The 22,972-nt window shown below is 41.2% G+C and overlaps 2 long non-coding RNA genes across 2 annotated transcripts; both read left to right on the top strand.

Annotated features, from left to right (window-relative positions):
* The first annotated feature begins 3,157 nt into the window (after window positions 1-3,157).
* On the top strand, window positions 3,158-21,062 carry LOC122974946. Its single transcript, XR_006400506.1, has 3 exons — window positions 3,158-3,289; window positions 9,506-9,509; window positions 21,050-21,062. It is a non-coding gene; the product is annotated as an uncharacterized LOC122974946 (long non-coding RNA).
* On the top strand, window positions 3,652-5,952 carry LOC122974947. The gene is made up of 3 exons (XR_006400507.1): window positions 3,652-4,719; window positions 4,800-5,371; window positions 5,621-5,952. It is a non-coding gene; the product is annotated as an uncharacterized LOC122974947 (long non-coding RNA).
* Window positions 21,063-22,972: the final 1,910 nt, after the last annotated feature.

The following is a 22,972-nucleotide window of genomic DNA, read 5'->3' as shown; positions in this document are numbered from 1 at the left end:
ATATTAATATATATTTATTATTTCTATCCAGCAAATATCAAACATCTTTACCTGATATTAAACATACAGTTATATATTACAGAATGAATATCACCTGATGTTCAACCTCCTCCTCTTCCTCCTCTTCCTCCTCTTCCTCCTCCTCTACCTCTTCCTCCTCCTCTTCCTCCTCCTCCTCCTCCTCCTCCTCCTCTTCCTCCTCTTCCTCCTCCTCTACCTCTTCCTCCTCCTCCTCCTCTTCCTTCTCCTCCTTCTCCTCTAACTCTTCCTCCTCCTCCTCTTCCTCCTCCTCTTCCTCCTCCTCCTCCTCTTCCTTCTCTTCCTCCTCCTCTACCTCTTCCTCCTCCTCCTCCTCTTCCTTCTCCTCCTTCTCCTCTAACTCTTCCTCCTCCTCCTCCTCTTCCTCCTCTTCCTCCTCCTCCTCCTCTTCCTCCTCCTCTACCTCTTCCTCCTCCTCCTCCTCCTCTACCTCTTCCTCCTATAATCCTCCTCTTCCTCCTCTTCCTCCTTCTCCTCTTCCTCCCCTACCTCTTCCTCTTCCTCCTCCTCCTCCTCCTCTACCTCTTCCTCCTCCTCCTCCTCCTCCTCCTCCTCTACCTCTTCCTCCTCTTCCTCCTCCTCCTCTACCTCTTCCTCCTCTTCCTCCTTCTCCTCTTCCTCCCCTACCTCTTCCTCTTCCTCTTCCTCCTATAATCCTCCTCCTCCTCCTCTTCCTCCTCCTCTTCCTCCTATAATCCTCCTCTTCCTCCTCTTCCTCCTTCTCCTCTTCCTCCTCCTCTTCCTCTTCCTCCTCTTCCTCCTCCTCCTCCACCTCTTCCTCCTCTTCCTCCTCCTCCTCGGCCCGTTCTCTGCTGACGGCGGCAGGAAAAGCTGCTGTCGTTATCGAACACTGAATCAGACTTCGGGGCCAATTTGTTCTGCCAGTAATGAGGGTCAAAGGTCAACGGAGCCTCAGAGACCTTTAACGTGTTTGCAGGTTATTTAAATATTGACTTTATAAAGTTTCTGTGATGAAGACGCAGAGTCTGTTTTTTTAAAGGGCTGTAATTGTGGAAAGCTGATGTTTGGGCTGATCAGGGTGATCGATCAGGGTGATTGATCACTTCTATCTGCTCTTTAAAGTGATTTGAAATGTTGAAACCGGCGGCGGCAGAGCGAGCGGCGTTGAGGCGGGACTCAGGAAGCTTCAGCGCTACGCCGAGTGTTTCCGTGACGACGGTCGTCAGCTGTTGGTGTCTCTACAACAAACCTCTGACCTACAAATGTCTTTTCATTCATAAACACTTTATCAGTCGTTAATAATCAGCTGATTAAGACTTAATGAAGCTTTCAGTTTATTCTTTAGGTTTTATTTATTACACTGTATTATGATCATGTGACTTCAGTGAACGTTACTGAACGTCTGAATGATGATTTGAAGTTTTTTAATAAATGAGGATCAGATTTAATGTTTGTTTTTGTTTATTCTTGTTTACTGCTGTCACATGATCAGACTGACTGACGTTACTGCTGCTTTCATTAAGGCCTCTTCTGATTGGCTGAGGGGGAAGGTGGGGGCCACACCTCCAGCCAATCAGCCAATCAGAGTAGGAGCTCATTAATAATGCAGATTTATGTAAATAGCTTCACACACATTAGCATATTAATAAACTGGGTGTAAACAGGTTTTCAGTGGATCTATAACAGCAGTGATTGATAACGAACACACTGGTATTGATTGGTAATCTCCCCGGTGTAGATGCTGATCTGATGATATATGTATTGATTAACTTATTGGAGTGTGATCAGTCTAATCGTCACTGAGATTAATGAGGCGGGTCACATGATCACAGAGTGACAGACAAACCGGTTAGCAACACTTCCTGTGTCAGCTCCGATCGATCGATCAGAGCCGGATCAATAACAGTGATTCTATGACTCTGATCTCTCTCTCTTCTTCTTCTCCTCTTCCTCCCTTCTTCTTCTTCGTCTTCTTCAGCGCAGCAGTCAGACTGTTCAGAGTGAAGTTTGTTTTGATCGATAAAGGTTTTTTCAGTCTCTTTCATCTCAGACAGACTTCCTGCTCGTCTTCGGTGTCGAGAGACGAAGATGAAGTTTCTTCAACATGAATAAATAAAATAACTCAGCAGCCTGAAAGAAAAGTGAACTTTGGAGGTTTTACAGTAACTTCAGCGTCTCTCGGTGAAAAACTCACCAAACTTCTGCAGTTTGTGTCTCGACTCTGAAATCGATCACATCTGCTCGTCAATAGAAAAGATCAAAACTGAACAGCTGCAGAGAGATAATGAGATAATGATCAAGTTTCTATCGTTTGTTTTCTCCTACGTGTCTGCTGACAGTGAGGAGAGGTGCACTGATGCTGGTTCTAGTCGCTCGCTAGAAGAAGAAGACGATTTATTCAATGACACGACTGTAATAAAAGGAGGAGATCTGAGATCTGAGTCTGTGGAAGCAAATAAAGATGAAAAACATCAGATTAAACAAAGCAATTAGAAAAACATCTTGACATTTACTAAAGTTCAAAGAGCTGCTGAGCAAACTGATGATTTATTATTTCCTACCAGACGAGTCTGATCGCTAAAAGCAGTCGATTAATATTAATAATAATAAAACAATAGTTACAAACTGCTTCACAGACCAAAGAAACACTGAAAGATCTTAATAAATAACAGATCAAATATTCAAAATACTAAAATGAAGACAGTGAACTAAACATTATATATATAATATATAGTATATAATATATGATATAGGATATATATACATATAAAATAGACTCACAGAGACGATCTCATTGCAGAAGCAGTTCAGAGAAGCTGCAGCTCACTGATGAGAACGGAGGAGAACATCGTTTCTGGTATAAAATGGTTTGTTAGTCACCGTTCTTGCCGCCGTAGAAGCGTCTAGAAACCCCCCCCCCCCCCCCCCCCCCCCCCCCCCCCCCCCGACATCAGTAGGTGGAGATCTGGTTTGTCTGGTATCACGAGACCAGATATAAAGAACAGAAGATAAATAAACAGCCAGCTGTGAACATCTGTACACAAGAGGCTGAAACTGAGTCTGAGACCACGTCCAGTAGTGGTGTAACTGATCATAGTAGTTGATCCATACGGATCCCCCCCCCCCCCCACGGTTCTGCACGCATATGAACTGCAGATTAATTATCATTTAAGACAAAGTAAACAAACTGCTGTAAGTACAAGTCACGGACAGACAGCGCGTCACTAACAGGGATTTAGAAGAGTAACGATCAAACCAGCGTCTGACGGGTCTGAAGTGACGTCTGCAGGTTTGTTTACATGATGTTTGATTAGCTGAGCAGCTAATTAGCATCTAGCTGCTAACTGACGTTAGCGGTGAACCTTTTTTTTGGTGGCTCGTTCAACAAGCTGCAGGACGAGACGTGTGTTCATGTTTCTGAGTTATCATCAAGTTTAGATGATGTGGACAGAAGCTGTTTCACTACAGAGGAAGGTTTAACAACTGAGCATCGACTATTTTATATATTTCAAGATTTTATTCAAACATTGGACATTTTGAATGTTTTCATTTAAGACCATGGGTTAGTTCATCGCTGTAAGTGTTTTACAGGATATATATATATATTTATATATTTATATATATTTATATTTATATCTGATCCATTGCAGCCTTAATGTCCACAATAAATCAGCTGGTAAACACGTCTTCTTCTCTCCGTTTTGGAGCTTCATTCAGACTAAAACTGGTTTCATCTTTTCATCGTCGTCCAGACGTCGGTGTTTTAGGAATCAGATATTTCAGCTTTGATACTGGTTACACTGGTCAGTAGATCAGTTCATCGTTGGTTTGGATCCAAACATGAAGACAAAGATATAAAATCAGCAGAATGATCCTTTAAAGACTAAAACAAAGACTCTTCATCCTTTATTGAAACTGTTGTGTATTGATCTGAGAGCAGAGAGGTTTACAGAGAATCATCTCAGATTTTCATTGTTTTTATTTAATTTAATTGTGTTCATCTCATGCAGGTTAATGTGTGTTTGTATATGTGAAGGTTTCATTCAATCCTTTATGACACAAGATATGTTTTATGTGCAAACAAATCAATAAAATACAGAAAACTGTGTTTAGTAGAATATTGATATAAAGTTGTTTATTTAATAACTAATGAATACGATCAGATCAGAGTTAACAAACAGACGAACTAAAACAAAAAGGGTCCGCACTGTTTCTGTTCAAACACAAAGAAGAAGAAGAGGAGGATGAAGAGGATGAGGAGGATGAAGAGGAGGATGAGGAGGATGAAGAGGTCGTTCCTCAGGTGTTTCAGTCTGAAGGAAACAGTTTCTTCATGTTAAATATTCATTCAGACTGAAACTAAAACATCACGAAGCAGAAAAACTTTCATGTTTTTCTTCTTTATTGAGTCCAGAAACATTTCAATCGTCTCTCTGTCAGCGTTTCGACTCGTTAACCGTCGTCGATCTCCAGATAATAAAATAAAATCATTTCTCTTTTAAACTGAAACTAAAATAACATGAAAAACATTCAAACTGGTTCAGTTTAGACTCGTTGACTCATCATCATCATCATCTTCATCATTCACAGCTGCTGAAGCTGCTTTATTCTCACTGCTGTTAGTTTGGCAGAACTGAGTCTTTAAAACGTGACGGATGTGAATGAAGTTTGGTGCAGAGGTCAACAGAGGTCAACGGAGGTCAACAGAGGTCAACAGAGGTCAACGGAGGTCAACGGAGGTCAACAGAGGTCAACAGAGGTCAACGGAGGTCAACAGAGGTCAACAGAGGTCAACGGAGGTCAACAGCGTCAGTCTGATGTTGATCCGTGTTCAGGTTATAACCGACATCCCAGAATAATTTCAAAATAATTTCTATGATGTTTCTAGAAAGTAAATCTGTAATTTCATCGTTTTATTAAATATGGAAAGTAAAGTTTGTAAACAAACGGCTCAGTGAGTCTGTTTCCTTCTCGCGCTCTGGTTTTATAGCTTTTTATTTTCTTCTTCTTTGGTGTCGGGTGTTTTGTGAGGATCTCTGTATCTCTGTGAGACAGCCTGATGAAGAGCTCAGCAGGATGAAGAAACACACAGACAGTAGAGAGCTCAGGCAGATGAAGAAAAGAGATAAATGATGCGTCAGCGAGGGAAACGTCCTCAGATTACTGAGAAGCTCTGAAACAACAGCAGCAGCAACTTATTTCACTGAGATGGAAACATTATGAAACATTACACATCTGACTCCTGAGTTCATAGATCATCTGTTTCTTTATGTTGATCCTTCAGGAACCAGACTGTTTGTCCTGAAGAGAACAACGTCATTCGGTGCGAATTATAATAAAAATGGGAATTTTCCTCATGAGGCAACTCGAGGTGAGCAAGTCTGCAAACTAGATCACATAAAAACTCTCTGAAAATACAAATATGATGTTAGAAAGAGATGAAACACACTGTCAGCGTTTATCAGTAAACTGCTGTAGAAAGACTTCATTCATTCACATGATTTAAAGTGTGACAGTGTGTAGTGCTGCTCACAGGCAGCATGAAGGATATTAAGATGTAATAAACATCAGTAAAACAGGACTTCAAGGGTTAAACTCAGATTATCGTTTTATATTTCAGTAAATATCAGCAGACGAACAAACTGAGAGAAACGAAGTCAAACGCTGAGAAAACCTCAGAGAGCAGAGAGGAGGAGGTTTCCACGGCGACACCAGCATCCCTCAGGCGGACTATGAGCAGGTTGTAGATATCTGAAGAGGTTCTGTGAGTCCTTGAGGGTGCAGAGTTAGGGTTAGAGGGTCATTATAACGGTTGTAGAGGTTCCTGTAGAAGAGTCACAGGTGAGGTTAAGGTGTGTTTAGAGGTTTCAAGAGGTCTTAAAATGATCCCCGGACTCCTTGGAGGGTTTGACAGGTCTCTGTGAAGCGTGTAGAGGTCTGAGGAGGCTCCAGGAGTCCGTGAGTGGATTTCGAGGTCTTTCAACACAGCTGGAAACGTCTACATTCACAGGGTTATAATGCCAGCACCACTATGTGACAAGAGAACCTCATATTAAAGCTTAAAAACACTTTAATACAAAAACACATTTTACTAGTTAATGACACTCTGACAGTCTGTCAGATACAAACCTGATGAACAAACACAAGAATGTTACTGAAGCAAACTAGCAGCTTAGTTTACTGCGTCTCTACATGTTGTGAAGGTTTCTGAGGTTAATGTTACTGAAGTATCCAGAACTCCTCTGAGTCTAAACTGGCTCATGAGAGACTGCAGCTAGCAGCTAAAGCTAAAGTTAGCATTTGTAATTTCGTTGTATTTCATTCTTGTTTTATTGTCGACGCAGTGACGGAAACGTTGCAGGTTTGTGAAATATTTGTATCAACAACAATCGTCAGCAACACGCAGGGAAGTTATGACAGTTTGGGAGAGAAAAAGGAGTGTTTCTGCTAAATATACTGTTGTTTCCAGCAAATACACAGAGCCCAGTGGGTCATTCAGGGGGTCTTAAAGAGTGGCTTGTTTCCAAACAACACAGAGCCGGAAGGAAGTTATCCAGAGTTCAGTATCTCCAGGAAATATATATAGCCGATAGGAAGTTTTGGGGTCCATTTAATAACTGTGTGTTTTCAGCCACCTGGTCGTTCTGGGAGTGTGAAGCTGAACAGGTGTTCAGCCTGCAGGTGACGGAGGCGGCAGGAGGGGGGGGGGGGGGGGGGGGCTGTTTTCTCTCAGCGTGACTGAGACAGTTTGACATGAACAATCAGTGACGAGGCACGACTCAGCAGAAAGCAGCAGATTTTAATGTCTCTTGTTCTCTGCGGGGAAGAAAAACCTCCCTCAGGCTTCATTAATGAGTTTCTGAACGTTTTCTTACAGCTGATGTCAGAAACACAGAACCACTAAAACATGCGGAGAACCAGAGAAAATCATTCATGGACGTAGAATTGTTCTCTATAATAACCATATTGTCCTGAATAGAAGAGACCACATTGTATTACGGTAATATCATAAAACATCAAACATACTGTTGGCAGTGGACGTGTCCTTCAGTGACACCTGTAAAACCTGAATCACCCTCCTCGCTGTGGGTTTGTTGTCGTTGCCATAGTAACGCACCGAGCAAATCATTTCAATTCAGTTCAGAGTCTTTATTCGTCCCTCACGGGGCGAGTTTGCAAACAGACATAAAACTATATAAAATTACAAATATCATCTCCGAGAAGTTAAGTTTATATTCACTAAATTTCAGGAAACGTAAAGTCGTTTTCTCTCAGCATGATGAGAAAACGATCTGACAAGTCGCACAAATGTTGATACTGAACGTCTCAGTAAAATGTTCCACCAGTGCTGACTACAGCATCGTTAAACTGGTTTATGGTTGCGTTAGAGCACTTTGTTGGTCGTCATGGTTACGACGGTGTTGAATCTGTCGTCAGATAAATTAGTGAGGTTTAACTTCTGTTCAAATATCTTCTTCTTCTTCTCTGGTGGCGACTTTCATTCTTCTGAGACGTTTGAGATCAAATCTAAATATTGAAGTTATTGTGTGAAACTCAACGTTGCTGATGTTTGAACGTCGTTCCAGATTAAACAGTGTCACATGTTGTTGTCACATGACGGAGAACATGTGTTCCTGCTTTTGAAAGGAAGGATGTGTGATGATATCGTTCAAAGGAAGAGCTGACGAAGTTCTTATTTTGTAGACGTTTATTAGACGATGGCCATCGGGTCCATTCCATGTATAAAGATGGTCTGGGCAGCGTACCCCTGTCGGTGCATAGCTTATATGGGGTTACACATCTGTATCTTATCACATGAATAACATAGGTTTTCCATGGGCACTAGGTCAGTTGGGAGCCGTCCATCAAGTAATTGACAGCTACCTCACCACATATTATGTGTCACAACAACCCACATCTGGAACAGTTCCAAACTTGACCATGGATCCATTGTTTGTATTTCTAAGGTCCCCCCGAAGGGCCATACCATGTTACCTAAGGTGACATGCAGACTCTGAAATGTTTATGTCACATGTCCAACACCCAAAATCAGTGAAGTACATAGGGTCAGATAAAAATCATACTAACAGCTTTAATGGATAAACTGTGACTTTCTATTCAGGCCGAAGAGAGATAACGAGCCTGAAACTCAGCAACACGCGTGATTAAACACGTTCACCTCCGCTGATGTTAACACACGCTGAGCTCTAAATAAAACACAGAGTGACGACTCTCCTTCACAACATCTCTCTGTTCTCAATGTGAACATGTTGTTTCTACTCCTGTTGATGCATATTTATATGTAACCTGTGCTGAAACAGGGTTTAGTTGATTATTTCTGTCTGCTCTTCTTTTATATCTAAGTTAAACATGAAACATGAGCAAGTAGAAAACTAATTATCGTGTCATTTAATCTCTGACAAACAGCATTAAAGTTGGTTATTAAACTGAAAATCATAAGAACCCCCAAAAAAGACTTTTAATTAGTGACAGACTTCTACTCAGACGCCTCTGAAGGTGTCAAACTGTTATTTCACACGGACACACGTGATTTTTCACTCACACAACCACAGATGGGCTGAAGCATCACGGTCGCCGTGGAAACCAGTCAGCTCCCATCACGACTCCTCTTTTGCCTCCGTCTTCAATTATTCACCCTGAGAATCATCTGATAGCACAACATCACACAGTTCACTTTAGAGAGGTTGATAGTTAAAGGCTTTATGTTCAGCTGTCAGTGTTTTTTTCCTGTTCTGATGTTAAACAAGGTCAAAGTTCAGACACTTGAGGTGAACGTGTGGAAATGCTGCCCGCAAGTCAAAGTTCAGGGCTTCAACCTGCAGTGACGTCTTAAAAAGACAGGAGCTAAAACTTCCTGTTTCAGACGGAGGCTGAACTGAGGGGCTGCATGAACCAGTAGACCAGTAGAAGATCAATAAGGAGGTTTTATTCCAGTAGAGCCCCAGAATATAAATTCGAGGGGTCAACATGCATGTTTGAATAAGATTAAACGAGTCAGTCCAGGTTGATTTGACGACGTCTGTGGTTACCATGGTAACAGCAGGTGATTTGATGCGACAGCAAACAAACTCAGCGACTTCATCACTGACGATGAGGAAGTTACAGCTTTACTTACTTTACGTAGAACACGAAAACATTTGTTTTTAGCATAAAAGGTTCTCGTTATAACGACAACACGTATTTAATTATTACAAGACTTTTCTCGTTCTTCCTCTGATAGAGACGATATCAGTCACAGTGTCCTGATAGCAAACACGTCCAGGTGTCCCGCAGTCGTTTTACTGATATAATTGATCTTCTGTGGCGACACAAGCAGCCACAACATGCAACCGTCAGTTAAATATCATGACTTCCTCTTTGCACTTTGATGCCTCTTTTTGTTTCTGCACTTTAAGTGCAACGCGAGGTCCAGATTTGATCCCTGCAGGCGGAACATCATCAACATAATGAATCTGAAGCGAGTTATTGATCTGCACACATGCAGAACAGTGAGGATGAAATCCTCGGTGACCGTTAGATGTTCTGATACTGAAGTGTCACATTAACACTCGGCTTAATCTCCTCGCTCTCTTAATAGCTCCATGATGAGGCGGCGCGCTGTCATTGGCTGACTTAAGTCCTGATAAATAGCGGAGCGGCTGCAGAGCGGAAAGCACAGAGACGTTAATCTGGAGCTGCTGAAAGCCTCGTCGCCTCTACGCCTCATCATCCTCCTCCTCCTCCTCCTCCTCTTCTTCTTCTTCTCTTGATGTCTGACAGAGGTCACCGCCGTGGATCAGAGAAGAAGAAGAAGATCAGAGATCGCTGATTTATTCCAATACTAAATGTTCACATTTGAACAGATTAATATTAATAATCTAAAGATTATTTTAAAGCTGCCTCAGATTTATGATTTTTTTTAATTGTTTATTGACATTAAAAACTGGATCCAGAGTCCTTAAACACATCCTTCCCCCTCGAGGACCCAACGACAAATAACAACATGGTAGTTCCTCATTTTCCAACTGCAGGAAGTTCTCAGACAGCTTTGAAGAGTCGAAGTCATCAGAAACATGTCGGGAACAATGAATCCTTTATGATGAACTCGAGTTCAAGAAGAGAATCTGCTGCTCTGAAGTCTTCATAAGAAAGCTTCTTGATGTTTTGGACAGTTTTTATGATTAACATCTGAAGGAGCTGCAGTACTAACAGTTATTTTCAGGATCCATTCAGCCAGTTCATTGAATATTCGTGTCCTCGCTTTTCAAAATGTCTGTTTAGTCCAAAACCCAAAGAATCAGTTTATTATAACAGAGGAGAAAAAAAACAGGAAATATTCACATCTGTGAAGCTGGAACCTGTGAATTTTTGCCATTTTTTGCTTTAGAAAATTGTTTTTTGATAATCAAAATCAATTAACTTCCTGTAGATCAGCTGATGGATCCTGGCAGACCCCTGCAGCAGGTTTACGGTGGCAGGACGTCGTCTTTGTCTTTCTTATGTTCACACATGCAGCAGCTGTTCATGTGTGAAGTCCAGACTCTCAAACAAACAAACAAACAAACAAACACGTCAGCAGAGTGTCAGCAGATCTTTAATTTCACACATTGATCCTGTGAATTAGGAGTCAGATCTTTAATATATTTAATGTGTAAAAGTCACAGTTTTGTCTTAATGATGATGAAGGTGTTAAAGGAAACATGAATAAGTTTATTACAGCGCAGTGAGGAACGCACAGACTCGTATATCTGGGAAACTAAACAACCATTAAACAAACAAATGACTCAACACAGCAGAGAGATGAAGGGCACTCTGTCCAGGACAACAGCGGGCATATTTAGGATAGGGAGGTTTGAAAGAGGAGTGAAGGAGGCCATCGACTAGATCTCTACCCGAGTACAAATAACGAGTTTAATATGAATATTTGTTTCATACATATACTAGCTCGCAGGTCAGTTACATCACTATCTCAGTGTCTCTCCTCTGCTCCGCTGTGACGTCTATCAGCAGGTCTCAGTGAGGGGAGTCACATCCACCTGCTGCATGATGCACATTTCCTTATTTGGACATCAGTTCTGGAGTTGGGGGTGTTACCAAGAGACTCTCCGTAACCTGTTGTTCCTCTTCTCCTTTCCACAAAGTTAGGTTGTAAAAAAATAGGCAATAAATGAAAAGAGCAAAGCAAGAATCACCTTTGAAGTTCTTCTACATGTTCCAGGCTGTGCTGTCTGTGTGTTATGGGTGTATAAATAGGTAGAGGTCTGTCTGCAGGGAGGTGATGAGTAAAGTTTTATCTCAGTAGTCAGCGCAGTCGTCTCTGATCAGTCTGAGACCCGGTGTGGGGACCTCCTTCCTTAAAAACAGGATTTTTAAGCCTCTTTCCACTTTTATACAAATACTGATACAGATACAGATACCGGGCTCTCTCTCTACTATCAAAGCTGAGGAGGAGGTCTGCGACACCACTGATCCTCCACCTGTGATGCCGTTCTTTCATCCCTTCCAGGAGATTTAACAACATTCACGCCCGGCCTCTGGTGACTCGCAGCCAGGAACACTAACAAACCGAGCGCTATCTATGACCTCGATAATGACCTCACAGAGGTTAAACGCCTGCAACTCCTCACCAGTCAGTCAGAACTGGAGAATCCACCACCGAGCCCAGTCGCCATCAGTCCAGCCTGCCTGGACGACTGAGAACCTTCACAGACGTCTTTTTGGGTTTTTTGACTGTCGGTCGGACAAAACAACACATTTATGTTTTATAGACAAAATGATTAATTGGAAACATCATCAGAAGATGAATCGTTAATCGTTATGATAATCATTAGCTGCAGCCCTAATTAATGAGCATGTGTTTCCTCTAAACTCAACATATATTCATCCTCCTTTCACACACATGTATTTCACTCTCATCTCAAAGTGCTGCTGAGATAAATTACCAATGTGATCAATCAATCAGCCGCTGAGCTGAATCAGACACATCTCAGTAATTACAACGTGAAGGTTTAAACACTTTCCTTCCTGCTTAAGTATAATTTGACGTGACTCGTTCTGCCTGAAGCCTAATATTACATTTCATAAAAAATTTAATACTTTTTATAATAATTAGCAGAAGAAAATTATGACATCAACTAATAAGATGTGCAGGAAACCCTGAAAGGAAGACTGAAGCTCTGCGTAACAGGACTGAACCAGGATCAGTTCACTAGAGATTAATCACTTTGTTTATAAAATAGTAAAACATACGTTAGATTTCTTAGAGCTCAGAGACACTGATCAACATTTTTCACCATTTTCTGACATTTTATAAATCAAACAACTAATTGATTAATGGAGAAAATAATCGACAGATTAATTAACAATGAAAATAATTGTTAATTAAATCGCCTTAAACTGGCCTGTCGTCACCACCAGCAGACGTTGCGCCGCTAGATGAATATTTTGGCAGGAGAAACAAATGAAACAGTTAATTAACGACATCATTTCCTCGTTATGTTGACAGAAAACTGGCAGCATTATGTTCCCAGCAAAAACATATTTGCTGATGTAGTTTAGTAGAATATAAACATAATCTCTAAGAGATAAAGTTGTAAATAATACAACATACAGAGAACATGTATTGCTCGGTTTTAGATTCTGTTTAAGGAGGAAACTAAATCCATGTATGTGACAGTAAAACATGCATTTATCAGGACATATATGATGGAAGAGGCGCATGATGAATTCTGTCTTGTACGTCTCTGTGGAAGAGTGCAGATGGTTTTTTTGGAAGGTTTAAAGCAAACAGTAGTTATCTCACAGCAGCTCATTAATAAACTGAGTTTCCTGCTGAGAGAGAGAGCACCGCTGCGCTTTAAAACACCTGATGTGATTGGAAATAATTAAAATCTTGAGGGGGATTTAAGAGGGAAATAAAGATGTTAGGAGGTTCAAACATTGAGCAGTCTCAGTATCTTCCTACCGGAGCCGACGCTGAACTTCCTCACTACAAATTGGCCACGCTCAGAAACCACATCTCCCAGTAGGCCGAGCCATTATCTGATTAAAGAGGCCGAGGCCGTGCCAGCTGATCCTTTATTCACAGTTGTGTGGTAATTTAACCCACAGCGCTGATTCAATTATTCAACGCTTCAGACCGAGAACACACGCACACACATCACACATGGGTAAAGGGTTTGGTAATGTCGCTGAGATATCATGTGCTGTCATACATGAACACGTGTTCTGTATGTGTCAGAAAACCTACAGGATCCAGCACGTCGGGCCAATATTTCACAAAGATTCTGTGTTTTATATCTTGTTAACAGAAGATCCGGATCGTCTTCATCTGATGGGAAAAACTGTGTAAAGTGTGGACCAGTTTGGGAAGAATACCGAGTATTTCTACTGTTTCTATTCAGGGCTTTTCAACGGTTTCAGTTCCAGCACTGAGATGGTTTTTCTATGATCTCCTACGTCTCTCGGCTTCCTGGGTGTTTCTATTTGACCTTTTTGTGTCTCGTGTTTTGACTCGGACTTGTCTTTGCTAGGACTTGAGTCCTGGTCTCGTGTCCTCAAGAGACATTTTATCTATCCTCTCAGACTTGTGTCTGCTGTGTGACTTGGACTTGTTTCTGATTTGCAGAAGCGAACTGGTGATACATCTGTTCCCCGACACTGTGACAGAAACAGCCCTGATCCTTCTGAACAAAAGAGAGTTTGTTTACAGAGTTTAGAGGAAAAACCTTCCAGCTACGACGTCTTTGTCGAGGATTTCTGCTACTTACTGCAAACACAATTACAGACACACTTTTTCCTCCTGAAATGGACTCAAATTACTTTATTTTTCAGCTGATTGGTGGAGCTGGTGGCGGTTTGAAAAAGAGTTTCAGCCCAAAACTCCTCAGGAGAAAGATAAATGACTCGATTTAAGGTGCAGAGAGAATGATTAACACTGCTGCAGATAAAAAGGGGGTTTGCTAAATGTGTGCGTGTTTGTGTTTGTAATATTCGGCTGTTTGTTATCAGGACTCTCTTTCTTCCAGAGGCTGAACGGTTTTCTTCCTCTGGTGTTTAACACAATAAATGTGAATATGAGCTCATGCAAATGAAGTCAGATATAGATTGGATGTGGGACGGAGGGAATGCAGTCGGTGCATGCTTGTGTGCAGCTGCATTAAGAGTGTGTGTGTGTGCATACATCAGCAGCCTGCGTGTGTCCTCCGTGTTTAATTAACTTCGTCGCCCCCGAGGATTTCTACTCATCCCTCTGCTGCTGATACTCACATAACACTCACACACATACACCATCGTTATCATCTCTCTTCCTATAAATGTTCAACTCAGTTTTCATCAACCTGTATCACAGATTATCACAAACCGATATGTAACCAATATGTCGAGTATAGACACATATGCGCTTCAGTCGACCTGTATGTCTGTATTGGCGTCCTCATCCCACTGACCTGGACTTGCTGATTCAGACTAACGTTTACTCACTGGAGCGTCCTGGTTTAGCTTCATGGCCGTGCAGCGTTTAGGGAGGATTAACGAGATCTTCAGAAACTGGAGCTCTGCTTAACTGATCGTTAAAACTTGATGAGGTGAAGGAGGAGGAGGAGGAGGAGGAGGAGGAGGAGGAGACGCAGAGAGGATGAGGAGGAGAGGATGGAGGACAAACAGGAACACATGAAGAAGGGCGGTAAATGTCCTTCGTTGAGTCTGGATAAGCCAGCATGGGAGAGCAGTGCACAGTAGAGTACAGTAGAACTACAGTAGAATACAGTAGAGTACAGTAGAACTACAGTAGAATACAGTAGAGTACAGTAGAACTACAGTAGAAGTACAGGATAGTATGTTGGTTTGCAGTTTAGTTGAGCACAAATTTAGTAAAATATAATAAAGTCCTGATATCAGAAGAGACTGTAGTTCTACTGTAGTTCTACTGTAGTTCTACTGTATTCTACTGTAGTTCTACTGTAGTTCTACTGTAGTTCTACTGTGTAATTTTGCAAGAAAATTTAAGTTATGATTTTACAAGAATGCAAATCATATGTGACCAAAAGGTCATGTTTAATGAATGAAGTCATAATTCTAGAAAAATACGTCCTAATTTTGCAAGAAAATGAAGCGAGTTTGAAGTTTTACCAAAAAATCATATTTAACAAATTAAGGCAGAAAAACAGACATATTATTACCCAAAAATTTTATGAGAGAAAGGTTTGATGTGAAATATGAAGTTGTAATTTTCATGAGAAATAAATGTCAGAATTCTTTGGGGGAAAAGTAATTATGAGAATAAGTTGTAATTTTATGATATTTTACAAAATAGGCAGCAGAACTACAGTAGAACTACAGTAGAGTAAATTACATTGGATTACAAGAAATTGTAATTTTACAAGAGAGAAAAATATATTTTATTAAATATTTTTACATTTCAAGATCAATCAAATATTGAATGTTATGATTTAATTATTACAACCTTTTTTTTTAAAATGACGCCTTTATTGTGAAAATATGGAGCGCTTGTCACAAAATTACTGACGTACTCTCATGAAATCACAACTTTTTCCTCCTTTTTTAATCTTTTTTCTCCGAATCTCTGAATGTTTCCTTCCTCTCAGTGAAACTGGATCATAACAGAGCAAACAGCTGATGATGGACGTCCCTCCTCTTCCTCTTCCTCTTCTTCTGTGTTTTACAGTCTGATTCAGACACACTTATCTGTTCTGAATCTCTGCAGTCAAGGCTGCAGTTTTACTCCAGCTGATCATAAATCTGTTCTGCTGCTGATTGAAGAGAAAACGAGAGCAGTAAAATGGAAGAAATGGCACACGAGGGAAAAGACCGGCCCGTCCTGCCAAGAAAAACCACAGTATAGGTCGTAAATTCAGTCGCTAAAACGACCTATAATTATATTTACGCCATCTAGCGGCCGTAGTCATTATGAGGACGTTAGGAGGAGGCGGGTTGGATGGATGTATAGAAGCCGTTTGCTTCCTGTTTCCAACCGCGAGTCGGGACGGTTTTTTAAAAAACTGGAACTACGATTGTCGTCGTGTTTACTGTTGCCGTGACGATGACGGTCGCCTAACTTTAAGGAAGTAGTAACTTTAACCCACGCCGTGTTTTAAATGATCATTTAAACCCAAACCAGGATCTTTCCCTGAACCCTGAACCAGACCTGAACCGCAGCGTCGTCACACCATAAAACATCATCACTGGTCATGATTACTGGCGACACAGGCGGCGTATTAGAAACGCTCCTACGGGGACGACATGATGAGGACGTGTTGGAAAAGACTGACCTGCTTCTTTTTGCTTCTCTGTCACAGAGAAGTCTGGTTATGAAGCATCAGGCTGTTTTTTAATGAATGTGAAAGCCTTTTCCTCTCTGTGATTGCTGAGGGTTTGCTGATTTTCTCGACCTTGGGCTTCTCTCAGCTTAAACCAGAGCGAGGCTTTCTTTTATCTTCCCTTAAAGCTTTAAAAGAAGAAGAAGAAGAAGTGGAGAAGGAAGAGGAGGGGGGGGGCTGAGTGAATAAAACCGTCTTTATCTCGATATTCAAGTTCATCTCCTCTCGCCGCCTCAGATCTTTTCTCTCTCTCTCTCGTACATCACTGAGCTCTGATGGTGATGTGCTGTCACAGGCGGGCCTGAGGATGTTCGCTGCAGGGAGTCCGTCAGGATCTCTGAGGACCAGCGGATCCTCCTCTGTTACACGCAGGACTCGTAGATAACGCCGCTCGCTCGTTTCTCCACAGCAGCTTATTTTTAGCCGGCGAGCGCCGAGAGAGAAGCGACTGGCACAAAGAAGTGATTACAGAGCTTCTGTTCAACCACTTTTATCAGTTTACATCTAAAAATAAACCAGAAGAAGTTTCTGTTTATTCTCATTTATAGATGATAGAAAGAAAAATAAACAGAAGAAGAGAATAGAGATGTAACCATAATTATAATATTAATAATACACTGTTCAGTGATATTAATATGCTGTACATTAGTGCGACTATTATGTATATTATAAATTACATACCACTCAAAACAATAAGAATATAATAAGTAATTATTTTAGAAATATATGAAAAATGTGGTTTTACCTAAAACCTTCATGAAGATCTAATCATGATCAATGTGATACTGAACACATGAGTAGATATCTATACTTTCAATGAAGGAAATGTTTATTTTACTCAAATTTTAGTCCTTTAATTTTTTATAAGTTTTATTTGACAAAATCTTTCTTCATGCATTTTTATTTTCGATGTTTTTTAAGCGTTTTGAGGCTACAAACACACAGCAGCAACAGTCAGCTGTAATATTGACTAATGAATCGTTCCTCAATGGGGTTAATTAATCAGAAATATAAATGGACTTTTTCAGCAGTTTTTAATTAAGAGATTAGAGGTTGAAGTTTATTTTTGCCCCGTTTACATTTTAATTTGCCTCATGAATCACATATTTCACTGTTTTTTTTTATTTACTCATAAGATTTTTTATTTTTATTTTGAAAGTGTGAACTGCAGCTTTAACTGGATTTCTGTCTCTGACAGTCGACCCTTTCACCTCCCCGTCAACGTGATGAAGTGCCGTCAGCTGACCTTCGACCTCATGAGCATCTTTGTGTGTGAGACAGAGGATGAAGGGTTACGACTGAGCAGTAAAGCTGCACCTCACCTATTTCTTCATATAATTGAAGTAATAATGAAAAACATTGACAGTAAATGTCTGGTTTTATTTATTGTTCTTCTTTAAAACCTGGAGAAGAAGAAGAAGAAAGATTAAAGTGATGAAGGAGTCGGTCGTGTTTTTGTTGTGTTTAAGATTTCACAAAGTTCAGTTTTAAACTTCAGAAACTTCATTTTGTTGGTTTAGATGTTAAAAAGCATCATTTTCTTACAGTATTTAGATCCTGTTGGTTATGAAGCTCTGAGGCTGTTAATTGTCTCCTCACAATGTTGAAACCATATTAGATAAAGTCCATGTAATATATTAAATATTAAACCTGCAGTAGCTGTGAACACTAGTGCTGCAGTCTGCTGGTCGACTGGTTGGTCGAATAATCTCTGTGTTATTTTCATAAGGAGTAAAGTGCTACATCAGCAGCTTTCCAGGATTAATCCATTATTTCCTGCGGCGGGAGGGACAGATTAACAAATTACCTGTGAAAACAACGGGGGTGTATTCAAAACACCCCCGTTGTTTTCACAACTTTGAACTCGCCCAACCTGATGGAGCCTGCTGGGTCTAACTGTACTCAATGTTTACTGAACGGTTACTGAATCCGTGTTTCTCCATAATGACACAACGAGAACCCCCGCCAGGCCAAAAAAATATATTTTTTAATATTTGATATCCGATAGCGTTTGGGAGTCTCTGTGCTGCGCTGCTCCGGTACGTGAGTCAACCTCTGCGTCGTTGCCTGGGAAACCACTGGTCGCGCGGCTCCGTTAAGGAGTATGTTAGCGTAGCGAGCGGGAAAGAGCGAGGGGCAGAGAAGTGACGGTGGATGCGAGCGGAGCAGAGGAAAAGGTTAGTAGTAAGTTGTCAGTCTGGCAGTAAATGTACAGCACAGACTACAGTGTGTCAGTTAATAAATGCTAAAAAGTCACGTCTGTTGTTTCCCCAAATGCTGGAAAAGTAAAGGAGGTTAGCTCCAAAGTTAGCAACGATAGGTTAGCCTAGCCTGAAGATGCTAAACAGAGAAATACAGAACAGAGAAATGTGTGACTGCTGAGTTCACTGTGCACTCTGCCCCCCCCCACGACTAATCGATTAGTTGAAGATTATGTACGATTGGTTGACTGCAGCCCTAGTGAACACAACTCTGACTCATCATCACCTTTATGTTGAACTTGTTAGCAAACAGCTGTTTATTTACGGAGCAACATTATCATTCATGTGGAGTCGTGTTTCTCTTTTAGCTGTTTCTGCTCTCTACCAGCTCCTGAGGGAAACATCTGGCTCTTCAGCTGCTAAATGCTCCACTATGTTCACCAGCTAGTCTACAGCTAACTGTTAGCAGGTAGTGTACAGCTAACTGTTAGCAGCTAGTCTACAGCTAACTGTTAGCAGGTAGTGTACAGCTAACTGTTAGCAGCTAGTGTACAGCTAACTGTTAGCAGGTAGTCTACAGCTAACTGTTAGCAGGTAGTGTTCAGCAGCTTTTTACAGCTTTGTCTCTCTGAAAACGACGCTATGAGACGCTGAGAGTGAACCAGAACAGTCGGACAGATAAACAATGAGCTGAAACTCACTATAAAGCTGCAGAGTCTCTGTAGGTTCATCACTACGAGCCAATAACACATCACACACTGACACATCCTAAAATGCTAAATATTAAATGCTAAACATCAGCATGACATCCAGTACTTACCATGTGAACCTGCTGACATTTGGCATTAAACTCAATGTGTCTCAATCTTTTGCCATCTTTCAAACTATGAAATTAAAAACTGCTGCTTAGAGATCATCACTGGCTGCTTAAACAACGTCTTGTTTCTAAACTCTCATCACCACCAGTGACAAACATACAAACGTTGATGTTTTGGGAACAAAAGCTCCGACAGAAAACACACACGTCTTTTTCCAATGAAGTGGTACAAACGTGAAGCAATGAGTCTTATCCGTGGTGGCGTTTCCTCTGCTGTGATTGGACCGTACGAGTTCAGTTTGACAGGAAGTGCGGAGCCGCCGTAGGGACTGAAAGCTGATCTGCCTCCATGACAGCGAGTGTTTAAAAACCGGTTTACAGTAATTAGCCAGCGAGCAAAGGGAGAGTGAGCTCTTACATTTACAGCAGTCAGCTCATTAGGGAGATTTTCACCGCTTGAAACCCAGCGGTTGCCTCCGGAGGTCAGAGGTCAGCGCCGCAGCACGAGGCCGACACATAATCTGGCTTTTCAATTAGTCACGTTAGAAATGCTTCAGAGGCTGATGAATAAATCAGATTTATTGTTTCGTCCTCCGGGATGAGACAGAACTCTTCCCGCAGGACTCCATCTATTTTCTTTTATCCTCGCTCCATCTCCTCCTCCTCCTCCTCCTCCTCCTCCTCCTCCTCCTCCTCCTCCTCCTCGTGAGGCTGACAGGAGGATGAGTAAGAGTTTGGATGAAGCAGCAGGGGACAGATTAATGAAGAATGAACACAGCTCTGATATTTTCAGACGCTGCCTCTCTGTAAGTCTGTGCAGCTTTATAAACCTCCTGCGATCCTCCTTCCTCACCGACCAAACACCACGGCAACAACGCAGCGCCGGTTTTTATTAGAGGTCAGACCGACAAAGACAAAGACATATTTAATGTTTACTGTCAGTATACATAGTATTGTATTTCTTGCAAAAACAAAGTGAATGTAGCTGTGTCATCACTTTAGTTTTCATCCTGTTGGGGTCGGTTGTGAGATTTAAGCGTCCTGACAGAACTCTGCTTCTGGCCACCGAAACATTAAAATAATATAAATCTTTTATTCCAACAGAGATAAAAGTCTCTCTCCACTGTGTTTTATGTTTCAATGTTTGATGCTTTGTTTTAGGTTTTTAATATTTTCTCTTTTCACGTCTACCGTCACCACGACGAGCAGGTCTGCGGTTTGATCATGTGACTCCAGGACGACGTCATCAACACGTCGCCGTTAATCAATAATGATGTTTGATGACGTGACGGCGCGGTGGTTCAGGTATATTATTATATATAATAACGTAACACACGGCTCGTTTTTCTGCTTTATGGAAACTTTTTCTCTTGATAATTAAAGTAAAATTTAAAAACTTCAAAAGCTCAATTTAGAATTTCTAATAAGGAACTTAATCCCCAGATGTAAATGGACTGTGAACCTTTCTAGTCTTCCGACCAGTCAAAGCACTTTTTTACATGTTTTACGATGTTTGTACCTTTCTGTTCTGAATAATATTGTAGATTCAGGTTTGCACAGATGGATGAAACCTTTTGGCTCCGTATTTCCATGTGTTTCTTCTGACTTTTTATATTTATTTTCTATGTTGACATTTAATCACATGCAGATATGAGCAGTCTCTCAGTATGTGTGCAGCAGCCGCATGTCTACAGCTGAAACACGGTTTCACTTTCACCTTTCTGTCGCCTCCTATCAGCGTGAAGATTTGACATTGTCGGCTGTAATTACAGCCGGCTTCACACACTCATCCTTGTCCGTGGGCTTTGATTGGTCGACTCCGGCATCGCTGCAGCAGCCGAGGGCGAGACGAGTCACAGCGGATCATCCGGAGTCAGTCCTCCCGTCTGCTGACTGACACCTCGCTGTCCGATAAATCTGTCACCCGACGCTGACGCGGTGACAGCGTACAGTTGACCTTCATGATGACACAAACACACACACACGTTGACAGGCAGTGACGCTGGGTTTTCATTATAGTTGTGAACCTCTGAAGTCAGAACAGAACCTGCAGGATCTGACACCAAACCGTTTAAAATACTCAGAAAAACGACTTTTTAGTTGAACTCTTGTCTGCTGTTCAAGCGTCGACACTTCTGGTGACGTCGTGCTGATCGTGTTCATCAGATTTGTGCAAACAGGTTTTCACAAGTTGAGAATCACATCAATATGATAATAATAAAACTGCAGAGCTGATGTCAGTCAGTTAAAGGACGAGTTCACAGTTTTAAACCAACAGTCAGTCTTCAAATGAACATTAAAGCTGTTTTTCTTGCTGTAATCATTCCTCCTGTTCATACTGACCATTAGAAGATCCCTTCATAATGACCTTACAGTGTAAATCCACAGTCCTCCTTCTGTGCAAACATGTATTTAAATCAAGTAGATATCTTTCAACGTTACAGTCTATTTAGTGCCAAAGTTCCTCTTTTTGTTACTATACTTCCACCTGCAGCTCAACAGGGAAACACTGTCCGAGGAAACACAAAGACTGTAAATGTGTCAGATATCCACTTGATATGACTAACTCAGACTGCTGAAGCTGAATAGAAGCTTCACATCAACAAATCAACATAAAAGCACATTTGAAGGATCTTTTAATATCCAGTATGAACAGGAGGAAAACCTCTTTCATTGTTTATATGGACGCCGTCCAGGAAGGACTCCTCTGCTTTACTGCTGGTACGATCAGTGTTTATTGTTCTTCTTAAATCAGAATCTGCACATCGGATGCTGACATGTCCGGACGTTTAGTCTCTAGACTCTGACTGTGTATTGCTCATAATGATCTTGGCAGCAGACTCGCCGTTATCAAGTCTGAATTTCTGCTTGTACACAAGAAGAAAGTCTGTAAAAGTCAAATCAGGCTCAAATATCAGAGACGTGAACAGAAACAAGTAGTTCAGACTCTCTGAATAATCAGCAGACTTCAGGGTTTCCAATGAGAACATTATTCTCCTATAAAAGATATTTCTAGTTTAGACCTTCTTGTTCTTCAGTGTGGTGTTAAAATCCAAAATCCAGAAAGATGGAAATTCAATGACGTTCAATCCCCAAAACACTGGATCCTACAATTCCCAGAATACAACTGAAGAGTCTTTTCACTGGTCTCTACAGTAGCATCACAGGCTGCTAGCTGGACGCCATGTTTAGTCACATCTGGACCGCAGCAGCACTGGTACTTCCATCACTCATTTTAGGATGAAATTCAATAATTACAGAGACTGAATGTTCATTCTTGACCAATTTAAAGGGAAAACTTTTCATCCATTGAGGTTCCACCAGATCAGAGAGCTCCGTACATGAACAGCATCCTGTAAAACCTGAACCTGAGTCCTTCATTGTATTCATTCTTCTTCTGCGTCAGCTGGTTCAGTTTGGTGTTTTTTCTCTGTGGTTTTGGGATCGTTTGGTGCCGTAGTGGTGTTTTGGTTCCCACTCGTCATCGTGGACTCTGTTTCACTGCTAATAAAGTACAAAGGTCTCAAACTGTCTGAATGATGACAGCTGAGGTGGTGAGACAGTAATATCACTCAATAGTTTTAGATTAAATAGTTATTCAGTCCATCCATTGAGGA

Source organism: Thunnus albacares, chromosome 23 (genome assembly GCF_914725855.1).
Source record: "Thunnus albacares chromosome 23, fThuAlb1.1, whole genome shotgun sequence".
NCBI lineage: Eukaryota > Metazoa > Chordata > Actinopteri > Scombriformes > Scombridae > Thunnus > Thunnus albacares.
This window is presented reverse-complemented; position numbering and strand designations above follow the sequence as displayed.